The sequence below is a fragment of the Idiotropiscis lumnitzeri genome, unplaced genomic scaffold (assembly GCF_059441095.1).
Source record: "Idiotropiscis lumnitzeri isolate Australia: NSW breed Sydney's pygmy pipehorse unplaced genomic scaffold, RoL_Ilum_1.0 HiC_scaffold_311, whole genome shotgun sequence".
NCBI classification, from domain to species: domain Eukaryota; kingdom Metazoa; phylum Chordata; class Actinopteri; order Syngnathiformes; family Syngnathidae; genus Idiotropiscis; species Idiotropiscis lumnitzeri.
Genome location: NW_028283849.1, coordinates 1 through 15,000, shown reverse-complemented (window position 1 = coordinate 15,000; position 15,000 = coordinate 1). Strand labels below are relative to the sequence as shown.

Here is a 15,000-nt window from a genome sequence, read left to right as displayed (position 1 = left end):
CGGCGTCCGTGAAAGTCAGGCCGAAGAGGATGGCCTCCCCCCGGACGCGAGGTGGGCCGAGTGGCCCCTAAGTTCAACCGCGTGGAGGCTCCGGAGGAGACAGGCCGGCATCCGTGAAAGTCAGGCCGAAGAGGACGGCCTTCCCCCGGACGCGAGGTGGGCCGAGTGGCCCCTAAGTTCAACCGCGTGGAGGCTCCGGAGGAGACAGGCCGGCGTCCGTGAAAGTCAGGCCGAAGAGGATGGCCTCCCCCCGGACGCGAGGTGGGCCGAGTGGCCCCTAAGTTCAACCGCGTGGAGGCTCCGGAGGAGACAGGCCGGCATCCGTGAAAGTCAGGCCGAAGAGGACGGCCTTCCCCCGGACGCGAGGTGGGCCGAGTGGCCCCTAAGTTCAACCGCGTGGAGGCTCCGGAGGAGACAGGCCGGCGTCCGTGAAAGTCAGGCCGAAGAGGATGGCCTCCCCCCGGACGCGAGGTGGGCCGAGTGGCCCCTAAGTTCAACCGCGTGGAGGCTCCGGAGGAGACAGGCCGGCGTCCGTGAAAGTCAGGCCGAAGAGGATGGCCTCCTCCCGGACGCGAGGTGGGCCGAATTGCACTAAGTGCGACCAGGGGTTGGACGTTTAGGTGACCAGGGGTGGGCCACTTAGGCGACCAGGGGTGGGCAGCTTAGGTGACCAGGGGCGGCAGGTTTAGGCGACCAGGGGTGGGCCACTTAGGCGACCAGGGGTGGGCCACTTAGGCGACCAGGGGTGGGCCACTTAGGCGACCAGGGGTGGGCCACTTAGGCGACCAGGGGTGGGCCACTTAGGCGACCAGGGGTGGGCCACTTAGGCGACCAGGGGTGGGCCACTTAGGCGACCAGGGGTGGGCCACTTAGGTGACCAGGGGCGGCAGGTTTAGGCGACCAGGGGTGGGCCGTTTAGGTGACCAGGGGTAAGGGGTTTAGGCGACCAGGGGTGGGACGTTTAGGTGACCAGGGGTGGGACGTTTAGGTGACCAGGGGTGGGCCACTTAGGCGACCAGGGGTAAGGGGTTTAGGTGACCAGGGGTAAGGGGTTTAGGCGACCAGGGGTGAGACGTTTAGGCGACCAGGGGTAAGGGGTTTAGGTGACCAGGGGTAAGGGGGTTAGGCGACCTGGGGCTGGAGAGGAGCACCTTCCCCGGGCACAGGCAGGGAGCGAGCGCCCACCCCCAGCTCCATCGCTCCGGGGGTAATAGGCCGGCGTCTGCCACACTTAGCCCGGAGAGGAGCACCTTCCCCGGGCACGGGCCGGGAGCGAGCGCCCCCCAGCTCCATCGCTCCGGGGGTAATAGGCCGGCGTCTGCCACACTTAGGCCGGAGAGGAGCACCTTCCCCGGGCACGGGCGGGGAGCGAGCGCCCCCCAGCTCCATCGCTCCGGGGGTAATAGGCCGGCGTCTGCCACACTTAGCCCGGAGAGGAGCACCTTCCCCGGGCACGGGCGGGGAGCGAGCGCCCCCAGCTCCATCGCTCCGGGGGTAATAGGCCGGCGTCTGTCACACTTAGCCCGAATAGGAGCACCTTCCCCGGGCACGGGAGGTGCCAAGCGGCCCCTAAGTCTACCCTCATGGAAGCTCCGGAGGAGGAGGGCGGGCGTGTGTCACACTTAGCCCGGAGAGGAGCACCTTCCCCGGGCACAGGCGGTGCCAAGCGGCCCCTAAGTTTGCCCTTATGGAAGCTCCGGAGGAGGAGTGCGGGCGTGTGTCACACTTAGCCCGGAGAGGAGCACCTTCCCCGGGCACAGGCGGTGCCAAGCGGCCCCTAAGTTTGCCCAAATGGAAGCTCCGGAGGAGGAGTGCGGGCGTGTGTCACACTTGGCCCGAATAGGAGCACCTTCCCCGGGCACAGGCGGTGCCAAGCGGCCCCTAAGTTTACCCTCATGGAAACTCCGGAGGAGGAGGGCGGGCGTGTGTCACACTTGGCCCGAATATGAGGACCTTCCCCGGGCACAGGCCGTGCCAAGCGGCCCCTAAGTCTACCCTTATGGAAGCTCCGGAGGAGGAGTGCATGCTGCCTGACAGTGAAGCCGAATAGGAGCACCTTCCCCGGGCACAGACGGTGCCAAGCGGCCCCTAAGTTTGCCCTTATGGAAGCTCCGGAGGAGGAGTGCATGCTGTGTGACAGTGAAGCCGAATAGGAGCACCTTCCCCGGGCACAGACGGTGCCAAGCGGCCCCTAAGTCTACCCTTATGGAAGCTCCGGAGGAGGAGTGCGGGCGTGTGTCACACTTGGCCCGAATAGGAGCACCTTCCCCGGGCACAGACGGTGCCAAGCGGCCCCTAAGTTTGCCCTTATGGAAGCTCCGGAGGAGGAGTGCATGCTGTGTGACAGTGAAGCCGAATAGGAGCACCTTCCCCGGGCACAGACGGTGCCAAGCGGCCCCTAAGTTTGCCCTTATGGAAGCTCCGGAGGAGGAGTGCATGCTGTGTGACAGTGAAGCCGAATAGGAGCACCTTCCCCGGGCACAGACGGTGCCAAGCGGCCCCTAAGTCTACCCTTATGGAAGCTCCGGAGGAGGAGTGCGGGCGTGTGTCACACTTGGCCCGAATATGAGCACCTTCCCCGGGCACAGGCGGTGCCAAGCGGCCCCTAAGTTTGCCCAAATGGAAGCTCCGGAGGAGGAGTGCGGGCGTGTGTCACACTTGGCCCGAATATGAGCACCTTCCCCGGGCACAGGCGGTGCCAAGCGGCCCCTAAGTTTGCCCAAATGGAAGCTCCGGAGGAGGAGTGCGGGCGTGTGTCACACTTGGCCCGAATATGAGCACCTTCCCCGGGCACAGACGGTGCCAAGCGGCCCCTAAGTTTGCCCAAATGGAAGCTCCGGAGGAGGAGTGCATGCTGCCTGACAGTGAAGCCGACTATGAGCACCTTCCCCGGGCACAGGCGGTGCCAAGCGGCCCCTAAGTCTACCCTCATGGAAGCTCCGGAGGAGGAGTGCGGGCGTGTGTCACACTTGGCCCGAATATGAGCACCTTCCCCGGGCACAGACGGTGCCAAGCGGCCCCTAAGTTTGCCCAAATGGAAGCTCCGGAGGAGGAGTGCACGCTGTGTGACAGTGAAGCCGAATATGAGCACCTTCCCCGGGCACAGGCGGTGCCAAGCGGCCCCTAAGTTTGCCCTTATGGAAGCTCCGGAGGAGGAGTGCATGCTGTGTGACAGTGAAGCCGAATATGAGCACCTTCCCCGGGCACAGGCGGTGCCAAGCGGCCCCTAAGTTTGCCCAAATGGAAGCTCCGGAGGAGGAGTGCGGGCGTGTGTCACACTTGGCCCGAATAGGAGCACCTTCCCCGGGCACGGGCGGTGCCAAGCGGCCCCTAAGTTTGCCCAAATGGAAGCTCCGGAGGAGGAGTGCATGCTGCCTGACAGTGAAGCCGAATATGAGCACCTTCCCCGGGCACAGGCGGTGCCAAGCGGCCCCTAAGTCTACCCTAATGGAAGCTCCGGAGGAGGAGGGCGGGCGTGTGTCACACTTGGCCCGAATAGGAGCACCTTCCCCGGGCACAGGCGGTGCAAAGCGGCCCCTAAGTCGGTAAAGGTTGAAATAAGTAAATAAATACAAAAAGGACGAGGGGGGAAAAAAAAAGGCAAAAACGTATAAAATTCCCCCATTCATTTCAATGGGCTCGGCCGAATTGGGCTTGCGGGACCGCCGAGGGCACGCCGGAGGGCGGTTGAGTCGGTAAAAGTTGAAATAAATGAATAAATACAAAAAGGACGAGGGGGGGGAAAAAAAAGGCAAAAACGTATAAAATTCCCCCATTCATTTCAATGGGCTCGGCCGAATTGGGCTTGCGGGACCGCCGAGGGCACGCCGGAGGGCGGTTGAGTCGGTAAAAGTTGAAATAAATGAATAAATACAAAAAGAACGAGGGGGGGGGAAAAAGGCAAAAACGTATAAAATTCCCCCATTCATTTCAATGGGCTCGGCCGAATTGGGCTTGCGGGACCGCCGAGGGCACGCCGGAGGGCGGTTGAGTCGGTAAAAGTTGAAATAAATGAATAAATACAAAAAGAACGAGGGGGGGAAAAAAAGGCAAAAACGTATAAAATTCCCCCATTCATTTCAATGGGCTCGGCCGAATTGGGCTTGCGGGACCGCCGAGGGCACGCCGGAGGGCGGTTGAGTCGGTAAAAGTTGAAATAAATGAATAAATACAAAAAGAACGAGGGGGGGAAAAAAAAGGCAAAAACGTATAAAATTCCCCCATTCATTTCAATGGGCTCGGCTAAAATGGGCCTGCAGTACTGCCGAGAGGCCGCCGGAGGACGCCCTAGTAGGCAAACGTTGATCCCCACACACGAGGGGTCAGTTAGGCGACCAGGGGTAGCGTTTAGGCGACCAGGGGTAGCGTTTAGGTGACCAGGGGAAGCGTTTAGGCGACCAGGGGTAGCGTTTAGGTGACCAGGGGTAGCGTTTAGGCGACCAGGGGTAGCGTTTAGGCGACCAGGGGTAGCGTTTAGGCGACCAGGGGTAGCTTTTAGGCGACCAGGGGTAGCTTTTAGGCGACCAGGGGTAGCGTTTAGGCGACCAGGGGCGTTGCAGTTCCGCCGAATTGCATTAGGGGCGCTGCAGTAGGCAAACGTTCTTCCCCCCTAGTCAGAGGGTCATTTGCCTACTTCCCAGGTTTACCCGGGTTTTCCAAAACACCTGGGGCACATTTTCAGGGATCACGTTTTTAGAAACAAAAATATTCATAATTTCTTCTAAGTCCCCTTTCCAGCGGGGAACTTTGAAACATTGTATCCGACCACTGAAGGCTGTTGGCGGGCACGGCGCGGCAAACAGCCCGCACTCAGGCATGGAGCTCCGGGGAAAGTTGCCTAATTTCTTCTAAGTCCCCTTTCCAGCGGGGAACTTTGAAACATTGTATCCGACCGTGGAAGGCTGTTGGCGGGCACGGCGCGGCTCATAGCCGGCCCTCAGGCACGGAGCTCCGGGTGAATTTTCACAAATTTCTTCTAAGTCCCCTTTCCAGCGGGGAACTTTGAAACATTGTATCCGACCGTGGAAGGCTGTTGGCGGGCACGGCGCGGCTCATAGCCGGCCCTCAGGCACGGAGCTCCGGGTGAATTTTCACAAATTTCTTCTAAGTCCCCTTTCCAGCGGGGAACTTTGAAACATTGTATCCGACCGTGGAAGGCTGTTGGCGGGCACGGCGCGGCTCATAGCCGGCCCTCGGGCACGGAGCTCCGGGTGAATTTTACAAATTTCTTCTAAGTCCCCTTTCCAGCGGGGAACTTTGAAACATTGTATCCGACCGTGGAAGGCTGTTGGCGGGCACGGCGCGGCTCATAGCCGGCCCTCGGGCACGGAGCTCCGGGTGAATTTTACAAATTTCTTCTAAGTCCCCTTTCCAGCGGGGAACTTTGAAACATTGTATCCGACCGTGGAAGGCTGTTGGCGGGCACGGCGCGGCTCATAGCCGGCCCTCGGGCACGGAGCTCCGGGTGAATTTTTACAAATTTCTTCTAAGTCCCCTTTCCAGCGGGGAACTTTGAAACATTGTATCCGACCGTGGAAGGCTGTTGGCGGGCACGGCGCGGCTCATAGCCGGCCCTCGGGCACGGAGCTCCGGATGAATTTTTACAAATTTCTTCTAAGTCCCCTTTCCAGCGGGGAACTTTGAAACATTGTATCCGACCGTGGAAGGCTGTTGGCGGGCACGGCGCGGCTCATAGCCGGCCCTCGGGCACGGAGCTCCGGGTGAATTTTCACAAATTTCTTCTAAGTCCCCTTTCCAGCGGGGAACTTTGAAACATTGTATCCGACCGTGGAAGGCTGTTGGCGGGCACGGCGCGGCTCATAGCCGGCCCTCGGGCACGGAGCTCCGGATGAATTTTTACAAATTTCTTCTAAGTCCCCTTTCCAGCGGGGAACTTTGAAACATTGTATCCGACCGTGGAAGGCTGTTGGCGGGGGTGCGCGGCTCATAGCCGGCCCTCGGGCACGGAGCTCCGGGTGAATTTTCACAAATTTCTTCTAAGTCCCCTTTCCAGCGGGGAACTTTGAAACATTGTATCCGACCGTGGAAGGCTGTTGGCGGGCACGGCGCGGCTCATAGCCGGCCCTCGGGCACGGAGCTCCGGGTGAATTTTACAAATTTCTTCTAAGTCCCCTTTCCAGCGGGGAACTTTGAAACATTGTATCCGACCAAAGGAAGGCTGTTGGCGGGCACGGCGCGGCTCATAGCCGGCCCTCGGGCACGGAGCTCCGGGTGAATTTTTACAAATTTCTTCTAAGTCCCCTTTCCAGCGGGGAACTTTGAAACATTGTATCCGACCGTGGAAGGCTGTTGGCGGGCACGGCGCGGCTCATAGCCGGCCCTCGGGCACGGAGCTCCGGATGAATTTTACTCAATTCTTCTAAGTCCCCTTTCCAGCGGGGAACTTTGAAACATTGTATCCGACCGTGGAAGGCTGTTGGCGGGCACGGCGCGGCTCATAGCCGGCCCTCAGGCACGGAGCTCCGGGTGAATTTTACTCAATTCTTCTAAGTCCCCTTTCCAGCGGGGAACTTTGAAACATTGTATCCGACCGTGGAAGGCTGTTGGCGGGCGCGGCGCGGCTCACAGCCCGCCCTCAGGCACGGAGCTCCGGGGAAATTTGCATCATTTCTTCTAAGTCCCCTTTCCAGCGGGGAACTTTCAAACATTGTATCCGACCACTGAAGGCTGTTGGCGGGCGCGGCGATGCTCACAGCCCGCCCTCAGGCACGGAGCTCCGGGGAAATTTGCCTCATTTCTTCTAAGTCCCCTTTCCAGCGGGGACCTTTCAAACATTGTATCCGACCACTGAAGGCTGTTGGCGGACGCGGCGCGGCTCACAGCCCGCCCTCAGGCACGGAGCTCCGGGGAAATTTGCCTCATTTCTTCTAAGTCCCCTTTCCAGCGGGGAACTTTGAAACATTGTATCCGACCGTGGAAGGCTGTTGGCGGGCACGGCGCGGCTCATAGCCGGCCCTCAGGCACGGAGCTCCGGGTGAATTTTACTCAATTCTTCTAAGTCCCCTTTCCAGCGGGGAACTTTGAAACATTGTATCCGACCGTGGAAGGCTGTTGGCGGGCACGGCGCGGCTCATAGCCGGCCCTCAGGCACGGAGCTCCGGGTGAATTTTCACAAATTTCCTCTAAGTCCCCTTTCCAGCGGGGAACTTTGAAACATTGTATCCGACCGTGGAAGGCTGTTGGCGGGCACGGCGCGGCTCATAGCCGGCCCTCAGGCACGGAGCTCCGGGTGAATTTTCACAAATTTCTTCTAAGTCCCCTTTCCAGCGGGGAACTTTGAAACATTGTATCCGACCGTGGAAGGCTGTTGGCGGGCACGGCGCGGCTCATAGCCGGCCCTCGGGCACGGAGCTCCGGGTGAATTTTACAAATTTCTTCTAAGTCCCCTTTCCAGCGGGGAACTTTGAAACATTGTATCCGACCGTGGAAGGCTGTTGGCGGGCACGGCGCGGCTCATAGCCGGCCCTCGGGCACGGAGCTCCGGGTGAATTTTACAAATTTCTTCTAAGTCCCCTTTCCAGCGGGGAACTTTGAAACATTGTATCCGACCGTGGAAGGCTGTTGGCGGGCACGGCGCGGCTCATAGCCGGCCCTCGGGCACGGAGCTCCGGGTGAATTTTTACAAATTTCTTCTAAGTCCCCTTTCCAGCGGGGAACTTTGAAACATTGTATCCGACCGTGGAAGGCTGTTGGCGGGCACGGCGCGGCTCATAGCCGGCCCTCGGGCACGGAGCTCCGGATGAATTTTTACAAATTTCTTCTAAGTCCCCTTTCCAGCGGGGAACTTTGAAACATTGTATCCGACCGTGGAAGGCTGTTGGCGGGCACGGCGCGGCTCATAGCCGGCCCTCGGGCACGGAGCTCCGGGTGAATTTTCACAAATTTCTTCTAAGTCCCCTTTCCAGCGGGGAACTTTGAAACATTGTATCCGACCGTGGAAGGCTGTTGGCGGGCACGGCGCGGCTCATAGCCGGCCCTCGGGCACGGAGCTCCGGATGAATTTTTACAAATTTCTTCTAAGTCCCCTTTCCAGCGGGGAACTTTGAAACATTGTATCCGACCGTGGAAGGCTGTTGGCGGGGGTGCGCGGCTCATAGCCGGCCCTCGGGCACGGAGCTCCGGGTGAATTTTCACAAATTTCTTCTAAGTCCCCTTTCCAGCGGGGAACTTTGAAACATTGTATCCGACCGTGGAAGGCTGTTGGCGGGCACGGCGCGGCTCATAGCCGGCCCTCGGGCACGGAGCTCCGGGTGAATTTTACAAATTTCTTCTAAGTCCCCTTTCCAGCGGGGAACTTTGAAACATTGTATCCGACCAAAGGAAGGCTGTTGGCGGGCACGGCGCGGCTCATAGCCGGCCCTCGGGCACGGAGCTCCGGGTGAATTTTTACAAATTTCTTCTAAGTCCCCTTTCCAGCGGGGAACTTTGAAACATTGTATCCGACCGTGGAAGGCTGTTGGCGGGCACGGCGCGGCTCATAGCCGGCCCTCGGGCACGGAGCTCCGGATGAATTTTACTCAATTCTTCTAAGTCCCCTTTCCAGCGGGGAACTTTGAAACATTGTATCCGACCGTGGAAGGCTGTTGGCGGGCACGGCGCGGCTCATAGCCGGCCCTCAGGCACGGAGCTCCGGGTGAATTTTACTCAATTCTTCTAAGTCCCCTTTCCAGCGGGGAACTTTGAAACATTGTATCCGACCGTGGAAGGCTGTTGGCGGGCGCGGCGCGGCTCACAGCCCGCCCTCAGGCACGGAGCTCCGGGGAAATTTGCATCATTTCTTCTAAGTCCCCTTTCCAGCGGGGAACTTTCAAACATTGTATCCGACCACTGAAGGCTGTTGGCGGGCGCGGCGATGCTCACAGCCCGCCCTCAGGCACGGAGCTCCGGGGAAATTTGCCTCATTTCTTCTAAGTCCCCTTTCCAGCGGGGACCTTTCAAACATTGTATCCGACCACTGAAGGCTGTTGGCGGACGCGGCGCGGCTCACAGCCCGCCCTCAGGCACGGAGCTCCGGGGAAATTTGCCTCATTTCTTCTAAGTCCCCTTTCCAGCGGGGAACTTTGAAACATTGTATCCGACCGTGGAAGGCTGTTGGCGGGCACGGCGCGGCTCATAGCCGGCCCTCAGGCACGGAGCTCCGGGTGAATTTTACTCAATTCTTCTAAGTCCCCTTTCCAGCGGGGAACTTTGAAACATTGTATCCGACCGTGGAAGGCTGTTGGCGGGCACGGCGCGGCTCATAGCCGGCCCTCAGGCACGGAGCTCCGGGTGAATTTTCACAAATTTCCTCTAAGTCCCCTTTCCAGCGGGGAACTTTGAAACATTGTATCCGACCGTGGAAGGCTGTTGGCGGGCACGGCGCGGCTCATAGCCGGCCCTCAGGCACGGAGCTCCGGGTGAATTTTCACAAATTTCTTCTAAGTCCCCTTTCCAGCGGGGAACTTTGAAACATTGTATCCGACCGTGGAAGGCTGTTGGCGGGCACGGCGGGGCTCATAGCCGGCCCTCGGGCACGGAGCTCCGGGTGAATTTTTACAAATTTCTTCTAAGTCCCCTTTCCAGCGGGGAACTTTGAAACATTGTATCCGACCGTGGAAGGCTGTTGGCGGGCACGGCGGGGCTCATAGCCGGCCCTCGGGCACGGAGCTCCGGGTGAATTTTACAAATTTCTTCTAAGTCCCCTTTCCAGCGGGGAACTTTGAAACATTGTATCCGACCAAAGGAAGGCTGTTGGCGGGCGCGGCGCGGCTCATAGCCGGCCCTCGGGCACGGAGCTCCGGGTGAATTTTACAAATTTCTTCTAAGTCCCCTTTCCAGCGGGGAACTTTGAAACATTGTATCCGACCGTGGAAGGCTGTTGGCGGGCACGGCGCGGCTCATAGCCGGCCCTCGGGCACGGAGCTCCGGGTGAATTTTACTCAATTCTTCTAAGTCCCCTTTCCAGCGGGGACCTTTCAAACATTGTATCCGACCAAAGGAAGGCTGTTGGCGGACGCGGCGCGGCTCACAGCCCGCACTCAGGCACGGAGCTCCGGGGAAATTTGCCTCATTTCTTCTAAGTCCCCTTTCCAGCGGGGAACTTTCAAACATTGTATCCGACCACTGAAGGCTGTTGGCGGGCGCGGCGCGGCTCACAGCCCGCCCTCAGGCACGGAGCTCCGGGGAAATTTGCCTCATTTCTTCTAAGTCCCCTTTCCAGCGGGGAACTTTCAAACATTGTATCCGACCACTGAAGGCTGTTGGCGGGCGCGGCGCGGCTCACAGCCCGCCCTCAGGCACGGAGCTCCGGGGAAATTTGCCTCATTTCTTCTAAGTCCCCTTTCCAGCGGGGACCTTTCAAACATTGTATCCGACCACTGAAGGCTGTTGGCGGACGCGGCGCGGCTCACAGCCCGCCCTCAGGCACGGAGCTCCGGGGGAATTTGCCTCATTTCTTCTAAGTCCCCTTTCCAGCGGGGACCTTTCAAACATTGTATCCGACCACTGAAGGCTGTTGGCGGACGCGGCGCGGCTCACAGCCCGCCCTCAGGCACGGAGCTCCGGGGGAATTTGCCTCATTTCTTCTAAGTCCCCTTTCCAGCGGGGACCTTTCAAACATTGTATCCGACCACTGAAGGCTGTTGGCGGACGCGGCGCGGCTCACAGCCCGCCCTCAGGCACGGAGCTCCGGGGGAATTTGCCTCATTTCTTCTAAGTCCCCTTTCCAGCGGGGACCTTTCAAACATTGTATCCGACCACTGAAGGCTGTTGGCGGACGCGGCGCGGCTCACAGCCCGCCCTCAGGCACGGAGCTCCGGGGGAATTTGCCTCATTTCTTCTAAGTCCCCTTTCCAGCGGGGACCTTTCAAACATTGTATCCGACCACTGAAGGCTGTTGGCGGACGCGGCGCGGCTCACAGCCCGCCCTCAGGCACGGAGCTCCGGGGGAATTTGCCCCCCTCATTTCTTCTAAGTCCCCTTTAGGCGACCAGGGGTTGACAATTTAGGTGACCAGGGGTTGACAATTTAGGCGACCAGGGGTGACTTTTAGGCGACCAGGGGTGAGGTTTAGGCGACCAGGGGTGAGGTTTAGGCGACCAGGGGTGAGGTTTAGGCGACCAGGGGTAGCGTTTAGGCGACCAGGGGCGTTGCAGTTCCGCCGAATTGCATTAGGGGCGCTGCAGTAGGCAAACGTTTTTCCCCCTAGTCAGAGGGTCATTTGCCTACTTCCCAGGTTTACCCGGGTTTTCCAAAACACCTGGGGCACATTTTTAGGAACCACGTTTTTAGAAACAAAAATTCTTCTATGTCCACCTCCGTGAAAGAAATTGCCCAATGGTTCCCGCGGAAGAGAGCTGCCAGGCGGACGCATACTGCAATAACGGCCGCCCTGGCGCTCTGGTGGATGTTATCCTCGAAATTTCTTCTATGTGCCCATTCCAGCGGGCAACTTGCGAACAATGGTGTCCGACCATGGAAGGCTGTTGGCGGACGCGGCGCGGCTCACAGCCCGCCCTCAGGCACGGAGCTCCGGGGGAATTTTCCCCTCATTTCTTCTAAGTCCCCATTCCAGCGGGGAGCTTGCAAACGTGGTATCCGACCACTGAAGGCTGTTGGCGGGCACGGCCCCACCAGCGCAACACGGCACTTCCTATGACTCGGGTCCGACGCAGGAGGAGCGGTCCTCCCGGCCCCGCCACACGGCACTTCCTATGACTCGGGTCCGACGCAGGAGGAGCGGTCCTCCCGGCCCCGCCACACGGCACTTCCTATGACTCGGGTCCGACGCAGGAGGAGCGGTCCTCCCGGCCCCGCCACACGGCACTTCCCATGACTCGGGTCCGACGCAGGAGGAGCGGTCCTCCCGGCCCCACCACCGCCACACGGCACTTCCCATGACCCGGGGACCGACGCAGGAGGAGCGGTCCTCCCGGCCCCACCGCAACACACACAACCACTGACCGATTGGCAATCATGACCCGCCATCGGAGGGCCCCTGCCGGCCCCGGCCTCGCGCCGGGGTGTTCGGGTGGACGGTTCCTTCGGCCTGCGGGTCGACCTCTGAGCGTTGGCCGGCACCGCAGCACCGCAGCACACACATAACCACTGACCGATTGGCAATCATGACCCGCCATCGGAGGGCCCCTGCCGGCCCCGGCCTCGCGCCGGGGTGTTCGGGTGGACGGTTCCTTCGGCCTGCGGGTCGACCTCTGAGCGTTGGCCGGCACCGCAGCACACACATAACCACTGACCGATTGGCAATCATGACCCGCCATCGGAGGGCCCCTGCCGGCCCCGGCCTCGCGCCGGGGTGTTCGGGTGGACGGTTCCTTCGGCCTGCGGGTCGACCTCTGCGCGTTGGCCGGCACTTCCCTACCGTTACCCACCCCACCCCTGGGGTTGTGACAAAACGGCACTTCCTATGACTCGGGGTCCGACGCAGGAGGAGCGGTCCTCCCGGCCCATCTCGCACCCACACCCTGACATATACTGCACCACACCAACCACTGACCGATTGGCAAGCATGACCCGCCATCGGAGGGCCCCTGCCGGCCCCGGCCTCGCGCCGGGGTGTTCGGGCGGACGGTTCCTTCGGCCTGCGGATCGACCTCTAGCGCACCAACCAGCGCGAAACCGCTTTCGTCGCGAGACCGAGACGACCCTGTCGCGTGCCCGTCGGCCACACGGGCCCAGAGATGTCCTACACGGGAGTTCCGCCGCGCTCGCGGGTGCCCCGCCACGAGAGGGGTGCGGGAGCCCAGGCCCGCGTCAGCCGAGCGGTCCTTTCCGAAAAAGCATGTTTCTCAAACCCTACCGGCGTCTGTCAGAAGACGCCGCCTCCGAGTGCGTGTTGCGGTCGCGGGCGTGCGGGCGGCTCCGGCTCCCTCCCGCGACTGACCGCCACGCGGTAACGCGGCCTCTACGGACCGAGTACATACCGAGGCCCAGCCGACTTCCTCACCGCGCACGGGGGCTGAATCGGTAACGGAAATTTCGGTAGCCCACGTCCGAAAAAGAAACGAAACGAGGGAGGCTGGGGTGCCGCCGGGGGTAACCCCGCGGGAGGCCGTCTCCCGCGGGCGCCGCCCGGTCCCCGCGCCCGGCTCCCCGCTCAGCTCCGGTTCCAATGCAAGAAACACAGACCGCCGGACGCGAGGGCTACCTGGTTGATCCTGCCAGTAGCATATGCTTGTCTCAAAGATTAAGCCATGCAAGTCTAAGTACACACGGTTCCGATACAGTGAAACTGCGAATGGCTCATTAAATCAGTTATGGTTCCTTTGATCGCTCCACCGTTACTTGGATAACTGTGGCAATTCTAGAGCTAATACATGCAAACGAGCGCCGACCCGTCTCCGCGGGGACGCGCGCATTTATCAGACCCAAAACCCACGCGGGTTCGGTTTGCCGCGGTGCAGCGGGCCCGCCGGCTTTCACAGCCGGCGGGCTGTCGGTCTCCGCGGTGCCGCCGGCCCGGCCCCCCCTTTGGTGACTCTAGATAACGCCCGAGCCGATCGCCGGCCCCCCCGCGGCGGCGACGTCTCATTCGAATGTCTGCCCTATCAACTTTCGATGGTACTTTCTGCGCCTACCATGGTGACAACGGGTAACGGGGAATCAGGGTTCGATTCCGGAGAGGGAGCCTGAGAAACGGCTACCACATCCAAGGAAGGCAGCAGGCGCGCAAATTACCCACTCCCGACACGGGGAGGTAGTGACGAAAAATAACAATACAGGACTCTTTCGAGGCCCTGTAATTGGAATGAGCGAACACCCAAACCCTTTGGCGAGGAACAATTGGAGGGCAAGTCTGGTGCCAGCAGCCGCGGTAATTCCAGCTCCAATAGCGTATCTTAAAGTTGCTGCAGTTAAAAAGCTCGTAGTTGGACCTCGGGACGCGAGCTGACGGTCCGCCGCGAGGCGTGCCACCGTCTGTCCCAGCCCCTGCCTCTCGGCCGCCCCCGGGATGCCCTTGGCTGGGTGTCCCGCTAACCTGGGGCCCGAAGCGTTTACTTTGAAAAAATTAGAGTGTTCAAAGCAGGCCCGCGCCGCCTTGCATACCGCAGCTAGGAATGATGGAATAGGACCCCGGTTCTATTTTGTGGGTTTTCCCTCCTGAACTGGGGCCATGATTGAGAGGGACGGCCGGGGGCATTCGTATTGCGCCGCTAGAGGTGAAATTCTTGGACCGGCGCAAGACGGGCCAGGGCGAAAGCATTTGCCAAGAATGTTTTCATTAATCAAGAACGAAAGTCGGAGGTTCGAAGACGATCAGATACCGTCGTAGTTCCGACCATAAACGATGCCGACTCGCGATCCGGCGGCGTTATTCCCATGACCCGCCGGGCAGCGCCCGGGAAACCACCAAGTCTTTGGGTTCCGGGGGGAGTATGGTTGCAAAGCTGAAACTTAAAGGAATTGACGGAAGGGCACCACCAGGAGTGGAGCCTGCGGCTTAATTTGACTCAACACGGGAAACCTCACCCGGCCCGGACACGGACAGGATTGACAGATTGACAGCTCTTTCTCGATTCCGTGGGTGGTGGTGCATGGCCGTTCTTAGTTGGTGGAGCGATTTGTCTGGTTAATTCCGATAACGAACGAGACTCCGGCATGCTAAATAGTTACGCGGCCCCCCGAGCGGTCGGCGTCCGAAAAACTTCTTAGAGGGACAAGTGGCGCTCAGCCACGCGAGATTGAGCAATAACAGGTCTGTGATGCCCTTAGATGTCCGGGGCTGCACGCGCGCCACACTGAGCGGACCAGCGTGTGCGCTTGCCCTGCGCCGAGAGGCGCGGGTAACCCTCTGAACCCCGCTCGTGATAGGGACTGGGGACTGCAATTATTTCCCACGAACGAGGAATTCCCAGTAAGCGCGGGTCATAAGCCCGCGTTGATTAAGTCCCTGCCCTTTGTACACACCGCCCGTCGCTACTACCGATTGGATGGCTTAGTGAGGTCCTCGGATGGGCCCCGCCGGAGGCCGGCAGCGGTGCCGGC

The 15,000-nt window shown here is 60.2% G+C and overlaps 1 pseudogene; it reads left to right on the top strand.

Moving 5' to 3' along the window:
* Positions 1-13,159: 13,159 nt before the first annotated feature.
* Positions 13,160-15,000, top strand: LOC148314374 (18S ribosomal RNA; annotated as a pseudogene; the record flags this gene model as incomplete).